We start from the raw sequence: 9601 nt of genomic DNA, 5'->3' as shown, positions 1-9601 counted from the left end.
ATATATCCCACAATTCAACACCAATCTGTTCTCTGGAAAAATGAATAAAACATGAAAATATTGGGTTTATGCCCTAACCATTTTTTGTAAATTTGAGGCTAGACACTTCACCCATTTTCACCACATTTACATTTAAATTTTTTGACATTTAGCAGATGGGCCATTGGTAGTCACAATGCTTTTTAAAAATGCTTTACATTAGAGGTACTGTACAGGTGGGTAGTGGAAGGTGAAGAGGTCTTTAGGAGGGACAGTCAAGATGTAGCCTGAAGAGATGGGTCTTCTATCTACGGCGGAAGATAGGTAGTGACTCTGCAGTCCTGACCGCACTGGGAAGCTCGTTCCACCACCGGGGTGCCAAGACAGTGAAAAGCCGTGACCAACTAGCGCAACCACTCCATCCTCTTAGAGGCGGCCAGCCGAGGTGGAAGAACGGAGTGGTCAGGCTGGGGTTTGACATACAGTATGTATTCACCATCAAATGTTGTTCACTTTCCCAAACCCCTGCCTGTGTAAGTAATGGGACAACAAAACATTTTTTGTTCTTTCGGCTCTATACTCCAAACGTTTAGATTTGAAATTAAACAATTATTACAAGTAGAGATTCTCAGCTTTTATTTGACGGTATTTGTGTACACATTGGTTTCACCATTCAAAAATTACCCCACTTTTTATGCATAGTCCCCCTATTTCAGTGTACCCAAAAGTAATGGGACAGACTTATCAAATGTCCATATGAAGCAGTCATGTTTAGTATTTAGTGGACAATCCACTAGTATTTAGTGGACAATAACTGCCTGAAGTCTGCAACCCACTAACCCTACCAGACGCTGGGCATCTTCTTTGGTGATGCTCTGCTAGGCCTGTACTGCAGCCATCTTCAGTTGTTGTTTGTTTTGAGGTCTTTTTGCCTAAATTCTTATCATTAGGGAAATGTAATGCATGTTCAATTGAATTTTAATCTGAAGATTGACTTGGCCAATCAAGATCTTTCCACTAGTTGCTATGGCAGTGTTTTGGCTATGGCATTGTTTTATTGTATGGTGTGGCACCATCCAATGCATTTGGACGCATTTGCTTGCACTCAAGCAGACAAGATGTTTCTGTGCACTTCAGAATACATTCTGCTGCTGCCGTCAGCAGGTACAATCATCAATTAAGACAAGTTAACAAGTTCTAATGGCAACTATACATGCCCAAACCTAACACCCCCTGCACCATGTTTCACAGATGAGGTGGTATGCTGTAAATCTTGGGCAGATCCTTTTTTCTCCAAACTTTCATTTTTACGAGACCTCTGCAGGCTTTTTAGGTACTTTTTTTTAGCAAACTGTGACCATCATTTTTGATGATAACTAGTGGTTTTTGATGATAACCGTGTCTTCCTCTTAGTTATAAACAAACCAGAATTAAATGCATAGGTCTATGGATGGATGTTCTCATTGGAACAGCTGGAAGACTTTCTATGCATCCCCGAAAAAACACATGTATGCAAACACACACACACACACACACACACACACACACACACACACACACACACACACACACACACACACACACACACAAACACACAGACACAGGCATGTTTAAGATATGCGTAGCCCATGTTTATTAGTTGACTTAGTTGTGATAGACAGTGTAGTTGTAGATAGTGTAGTTGACTAGTTTAGATACAGCGCACGAAGCAACAAGCAGGTACAATATCAGCACACCTCAGCATTACTACACCCACGTGCTACCACAGGGAACTGGTACCCGCATAGTTAGATATGGCACTGGTCTCACACTAGAGAGAACTGGCATATTCTAGATCATTATACGAGGTAACTAACTAGGAATTATGTCAAACTAGAAAGTGCTCAGTAGTCCCAGGGCTACAAACACAAGCTGGCCAACCCTCCTGCAAACAGGGTGCTAATATTTCTCAATATTAGCTTGTCAAAGCTAGCCAAGGTTCTCAGCTGTCCGGAAACAACAAGTAACTTAGTTAGCCGACCGTCACAAGTGCTAGCTGTAGCCTACACATATGACCTAGCAAGTTATAATAATAACCTGAGGAATTATTGTTGAGCTAGGGTTCAACAATAACAAAGAATTGAGAGCTCACAGGTTAGCCTGCTAGCTCAGAGAGTTAACAGGTGCTCAGAAGGTGAAAATCGTCGTTGAATGTCGAGCTGAACCGTAGGATTCTATCAGAGACAATCTAACGCCCCGTGAGAATCATAGGCTGAGGTGTAGCCAGCTACAACAACACAACTACAGTACACTTCAGACAGTCAGAGAGTGAAGAGTGGAAAGGATGAAATGGTGCGCTTGGAGCATCTCTTTATTGGGACAGGTGATGGGCGTTGCTATCACTTGCAAGTGTGTACAAGGCGTGATTCTGTGAATCAAGATGTAAATACAGTGCTCTCAGAAAGTATTCAGACCCTTTAACTTTTTCCACATTTTGTGATGTTACAGCCTTATTCTAAAATGGATTCAACATTTTTTTTTCCTCATCAATCTACACACAATACCCCATAATGACAAAGTGAAAACAGGTTTTTAGAAATTGTTGCTAATTTATTCAAAATAAAAAACTGAAATATCACCTTTACATAAGTATTCAGACCCTTTACTCAGTTCTTTGTTGAAGCACCTTTGTCATTATTGCGTATTGTGTGTAGATTAATGATTAGATTAATAATTTAATCTATTTTAAAATAAGGCTGTAACATAACATAATGCGGAAAAAGTGAAGGGGTCTGAATACTTTCAGAATGCACTGTATGTGTCTGTTATAGTCCCATTGTGTGATTGGTGTGTGTACTGATTTCTGGCACAGGCCTTAACTGATCCAACAAGTTCACCAATCATCAATGGTTTGATATGAAGTTGATGGATTTTAATGTTACATGCTACACCAGTGCGTGTGTAAAGTGTTGACATTGCGCGGCTGCTGTAGCAGCAACGCAAAATGATTCTTGGAGTGCTTGGAAATGGTATCAATGCTTTTTGGACGCTTAAAAACATATTCAATTAGTTTCATAGTATGGTAAAGTAATAGAAACATAGATTACAGAAATACATACAATAGTGGTACCTGTATGAAAAACAAAGTGATTGTCCTCGTTTATATTTGGAGGTAGAGGACAAACCCCAACTCTAACATATTCAGACTTGACAAGACTCTCAACATATGTAGAGAATCCATAAATTAGAAGTTCCTTGCAGAAACAGACTGGGAGGCTATTTCTTCTGCATCCACACGTGCAACTGGTCACGTTTCTGGTGTAAGAGTAAATACTGCCATCTAGGGTTTAGAGATGGTTAACAGGAAATGGATACATTATTTTACGGATGTACTTTAGGCCTACGTTTGAGTAATTTAGCAGAAGCTCTTATCCAGAGCGACTTAAAATAAATAGCTACATTCATCTTCAGCTACATACATCACGGTCATCACAAGTAAGACTTTCTATAATAATAAATGCCACAAGCAGTCACAGTGGTAGAGAAAGGAAGTCAATTTAATTTAATGTTCAACTTAATTTATTGAACTTAAGTCAACTATATAAATTGATTTGCTATGTATCCCTAAATAGCGGCCAATTGTGTTGAGGTTTCCAGGCTAACGGTGTCGGCATGTGCAGTCCCCTGTCTTATCTCTGCACCCCCACACACTCTCAGCCAGGGCCACATCAACAAGGCTTTTGACAGAAAGGCTCGTCCCCTGGTTTGCCTGATTGTGTACCAGCTGAGCCATCAGAGAACATGAGGGTTGGGGCATATCTGCATATCTGGAGCCATCGTTCATCTGAAATTAAAAAAGTAACATCAGAGGGGAGTGCAAGGTGAGACAAGAATTGGACAAATTCAACTGAGAGTTGAAGGTCATGGACTAAATGCTATAGTAAAACTAGCAACAATCACCTTCATCTACTTAGTCTATAGGTTCTCTACCATCTCTCTAATCGTCACCATGCTCACCTTCTTCAATGTCTCCCTCTCCTGTTCTAGCTTCTCTTTTTCCAGACTCTGTTTCGCTCTTTCTTCAGCCACCATCACCAGGGCCTCTCTCCTCTTGATGGCCTCTATCTCTTTCTCCATCTGTTTCTTATCCTTTTTAAATGTCTCCTTCTCCTTCCACATCTTGAGCATTTCTCGCTCCACATCCTGCCCGTCTCTTTTGATTTTCATCCACTCCTTCTTTATTATTTGCAACTCTGCTCCGACCTTCTCTGTCTTTCTAAGCATCTCCATTGAGGTCTCCTTTTCCTGCTCTAGCTTCTCCTTTTCCTGGCTCAGTTTAAGTCTTTCTTCGGCCTCCATCACCAGGGCCTCTCTCCTCTTGACTGCCTCCATTTCTTTTTCCATCTGTTTCTTGGCCTTGAGAAATGTCTCCTTCTCCTTCCACATCCCAAGCATTTCTTGCTCCACCTTCTGCCCGTCTCTTTTGATTTTCATCCACTCCTTCTTTATCATTTGCAACTCTGCTCCGACCTTCTCTGTCTTTCTAAGCATCTCCTTTGAGGTCTCCTTCTCCTGCTCTTCCTTCTCTTTTTCCTTGCTCAGTTTAAGTCTTTCTTCGGCCTCCATCACCAGGGCCTCTCTCCTCTTGACTGCCACCATATTTTTCTCCATCTCTTTCTCCATCTGTTTCTTGGCCTTGAGAAATGTCTCCTTCTCCTTCCACATCCTGAGCATTTCTTGCTCCACCTTGTGTCCGTCTCTTTGGATTTTCACGCTCTCCTTCCTCATCATATTTAACTCTGCCTCTGCCTTCTCAGCCTTTCTAAGTATCTCCTTTGAGGACTCCTTCTCTTTCTCAATCTCCATCATGAGGATCTTGATCCCACTGTCCATCTCCTCCCTCTCCCTATTGAACTCATTCCTGTCCTCCTGCAGTCTTTCTGCCTTTCTGGCCAGGATCTCCTCCTCCCTCTGCCTAACTTTTTGGTCCCTTCTCTTTTGTTTCTCATATTCCTCTATCTTTTTCTCAAACTCTGCCTTCTCTCTTAATCCTCAATACTCATATATATTTTCACCTCCATTGTTTTTATGCACCTTCAGTAGATAGAACACAAACAAAAATGATTGAAATAATCTCCACACACCCATACTATAATGCAACAGGAATGTCAGAAAGATTCCCCAAATGAGAATGGTATAACAATCTTTGAGTTTGCCCTTCTGAATCAGTCAACAAATACCAGTACACCGATTGGCAGCAAAGAAATGTTATTATCTATAATGTGCGTTCGGCTGGCGTCATAATGGGTTTGGAATGACTATCATGGTAATTCACTGCCTAACAACTCTTATCAGCGTTCGATGCAATGGTTCGAAGTGACTTGGTCCTGTCAGAGGCCTATGTTAGAGTCAGCAAAAGCTTCCAGTGTGGGTTGGCTGGCTATGTTTGTTGACACGCCTTGAAATATAGCCTACAATTGTGGCCAACAGGTCAAATATCAGTGGCCATATAATGGGCACATTTTATTAACTGGAATCGGCCTGGTACAGGTAGGAGCCTATAGGCTAATAAGCAGAAGACCTCGGCAAAATTAAAAAAGCCCTAATTCAATTCATGCATTTAGGTCTCTCATAATAATAATAAAAAATATATTTTATTTGGAATGTGTTTTTCATTTGTCGCCGACAATTTCAAAGCCTGTGCAGTTGAGTGCAATAGACACACAAACAAAAACACAAACAAAACACTAACAACAACAAGAGGACAGGACCTAAAGGAAGGCCTTTCTAAAGATGTGAGTTTTTAGGCATATAGAAATATCCAACGCTGAATTCGACTTAATGGGAATATCATCTCCTTGTGACAGATATCTCTCAGTGACATTTTTACGCGTCCCTTGTCCAAATGCTGTAAAGGTAGTCGGCCTATGCCGTCTCAAGTATTTACAAATACAAGTGTTATAAAACTATACTATATGTCAACTATACTACATCTCTGGCCTACATTAGCCTACCTCAGTCAGTAGGCTGTGTATAAGCGCCGAATCTTCCGGTTATAATCTCTTTATATCTCACTCTGGTAATACTGATTGCACAGGTTCAGGTTGCGTCTTAGCTCGTTATGCCACTAAACTAAAAGTTCAAGAACTTTGTGTATTATTGCAGAACATTCTCAATTCTGTGTACATATCAACGTCATAATGATACCAATAGCAACGCATTTTGGGTGGAATCCTAACTCCAAATCCGCGCGCGTAAATCTTGCATTCATGTCAATGGGAAATTGATTCGATTTACACGCGGATCTCGAGTTAGGATTCCACTGCAATACACATTTAAGTTTAAGTTCATTTGAATTTATAGTGCATTTTACCCACAATATACGGCTTACACAAAAGTAGCCTACAAGACAAATACAACATTTGAAAAAACATATTGCATAGAATCAAATTTGGGGATATACAGGTTTTTTTTCTTTATAAAGTACATTACAAACATAAAGTCTCATAAAGTACATTACAAATACGAAACAATTATTAGTCATATTTTTTATTAGTAATAATAATAAGTATTTTATATTTAATACAAAATAGATTAAATGGTGAAATTGGTGTGTATGAATATATAAAACTTGACTCATAATCCGTATAGTGCTGTTTTTGGAGTAATTACTAATTACTAGTAATTACTAGTGTGTGCGGACTGCGCTCCCTGTCCCGTCTTTCTGCTGTGGGGCAGCGGAGCACTCTTGCCCCATCGTTGCGAGGGGAACAACGTGAGCGTGTTTGGCGTAAGCAGGGAAAACCTCACGCAAATTATATTGGGTATGAATTCTGCCTAGCAACAGGTGGCGAAAAACTATTAAACGCTAATGTCGTTAACGTGGTCTGACATGACAGGAAATAATCACAAAGCAATTCAGTTCATCTACTGTACGTCTATCGCTAATGCTAGCTAGCTAAAGTTTTCACAATGAATCGTGTAGATTATTTGTTGACCATGCGGTTTAGTACATTGCCTTTGGAAGAGAAGTTGGAGATAAAACGTTTAGGGCCAACAGGAATGGTTTGACAAAAAGAGATGGCTAACCGCTACCACCTCGAAACATGCGCTGTTCTGTTTCCCATGTATGATTTTTGGTGGAGACTATTTGGGCATCGGCTGGATTCAAAGACATTATACATCTGTCAGAACAGAACAGACACCAGCGACTGAACGGCCGTGACATGATTTCCATTGAAAATGCATTGATCCAGGGACAGATGGATTTCAACAGTAAAGTCATCGAGAGGTTTGCTGAAGCAACGAACCGCCGCGCTACTTTCCTATTCAAGTGAGCGGGTCTGTTTGGACATGTATGACAAATGGACAATGCGCCGTTCACTGTAGACTATATTGCTTTTGTTTTGTAGTCATTTTAAACGTTATACTGGCTGTGATATAAAGTGGAGGACTAAATGTTACGTATAGGCCTAATATCTAGACCGTTGATGGGCACACTTGTTACTTGTCGCTTTCAGAACCCTGGACTGGGCTCGGGCTTTATATTCATATAGTTCCGTTAATTAGCCTAGCCTACTTTCTGTGATTTAATGTGACTTTTGTAGTGTGTTATAGCCTCTGCACTGATGCTATTTATTTCACATTTAAAATAATACAATTGATAAAACCTGATTAAACTTTCCTACAAGTTAACGATGTGCCGAATGCTTGTATTTTGATTAAACATGCAAGTTATTGAAGACACGTGTCTGTCTCATCTTTTTACTTTGTTGCAGTATAGGCGTTCTGTGTCGCGCTGAAGCGTATGAAGTGTATTCAGTTATGGGGTTTACTGTACATACTTTTTCTCTGCACTGTTCCTGCTGCAGAGGATGAGTAAACGATTTTCCCATGTTGTTTTTTGGTTGTGGCCTGTGTTTATACATTTAGATTCAAGATTCAAGATTCAAAGTGTTTATTATCATATGCACAGCAGAAAACATGTTTCACTGTACAACGAAATTCTTGCTTTGCTGTCCGCAGAATGCCAACCAATGTAAAATATACAATACTAAAGAATATACAATATATACTAAACAAATGTACAAGACAGCAAAATTTAAGGCATAAAATAAAATAGCAGCAATAATAATAATAAAACAGTGCAATTATTATTGCTGCTATTTTATTTTATGCCTTAAATTTTGCTGTCTTGTACATTTGTTTAGTATATATTGTATATTCTTTAGTATTGTATATTTTACATTGGTTGGCATGTAAGGCTATTAGTTGTATCCTACTTTTCAGTTTTACAAGTCAAATCTTATGACAGATGAGATGGCACTTCAACCGATAAAATGCAGGTACATTTTGACTACTGCTGCACTACGATACCCATAGATAGACCCAATACATTGGTAACTGCACTACTTATACAGCTCATATACTGCTTATACTGTTCATACTGCATTCTATATTTATTCTGCTTATAATGTTACTGTTAATACATATATTGCTTATACTGCACTACTTATACTGCTCATATACTGCTTATACTGCTCATATACTGCTTATACTGCTCTACCTGTATATATTGTTCACATTGCACTTTTCTGCTTTTTTGCACTTCTGGTTAAATGCTAACTGCATTTCGTTGTCTCTGTACTTGTACTCTGCACAATGACAATAAAGTTGAATCTAATCTAACACCTATTTATTGTCATGTTTTGATGGCATGTTGTTCATTCTCATGTTATGATTTAGTTTGTGATTATACACACGTTTTTAGCGTGATGATAGAGACCCACTACCAGACGAGTACAAAACATACACAAGTCACATGCAAATCCCTGCACTGCAGACGACAGACAACAACTGTCTCTGTACAACTAGTCCTGGACCTCCACTAATAGACAGATACAAAGAGAGCAGCATACAGTAGCAGCAGAGCCCAGAGGCGAGGCGAGGCGAGGCAAGGCAAGGCAAGTTTATTTATATAGCACATTTCATACACTGAGGCAATTCAATTCTAAAATAGATAAAAAGGAAAGAGCATGAATTTTTTTTTGAATAAAAACGCATAAAAGACATAAAAAAAGAATAAAAGTCACAGTGCATTTTAGGGTCACTGTGCAATTATTAGCGCCAATTTAGTTTCAATTTAAGGCAAAAGCGAAGCCCTTTTTTTTTTTAAGCCCATTTTTGAAAGTAGCCAGTGTTGAGGCTGATCCTAGATCTATGTGTAACATAATAACTGAGAGACCTGCAGCAGGGCAGGTCCTCATCACTGGCTGTCTGCTTTGAGCTGGTTGTCGTTGGACTCCTGGCAGCGGAACAGCAGCTTGAGTTTGATGGGCCGTATGGGCATCAGAGTGTTCTGTAGGTCCATCTCAATGGGGATCTGGTGAGAGTTGACACACAGTTAAAGTATGAAGGAACGAGTAAAACAGATGTCAGCGTTACACTATGAATGTTACCTAATACAGTGTCACTGTTACGTTCGGGTAGCATTGCACTATAAATTCAAATAAACTCAAACTCCTGGACAACCTCTCTTGGGTCGACATACATTAAAATGGCCCTATGAAGTCTCGAGGGAGTTTTGCAGAAATACAAATAGCTTTTTTTTTAAATCTCACACTTCCATCATTTAGTAGGTAGC

Source organism: Argentina silus, assembly GCF_951799395.1.
Source record: "Argentina silus genome assembly, chromosome: Y".
NCBI lineage: Eukaryota > Metazoa > Chordata > Actinopteri > Argentiniformes > Argentinidae > Argentina > Argentina silus.
The sequence above is the reverse complement of the archived record's forward strand: the minus strand, read 5'-3'. Positions refer to the sequence as shown.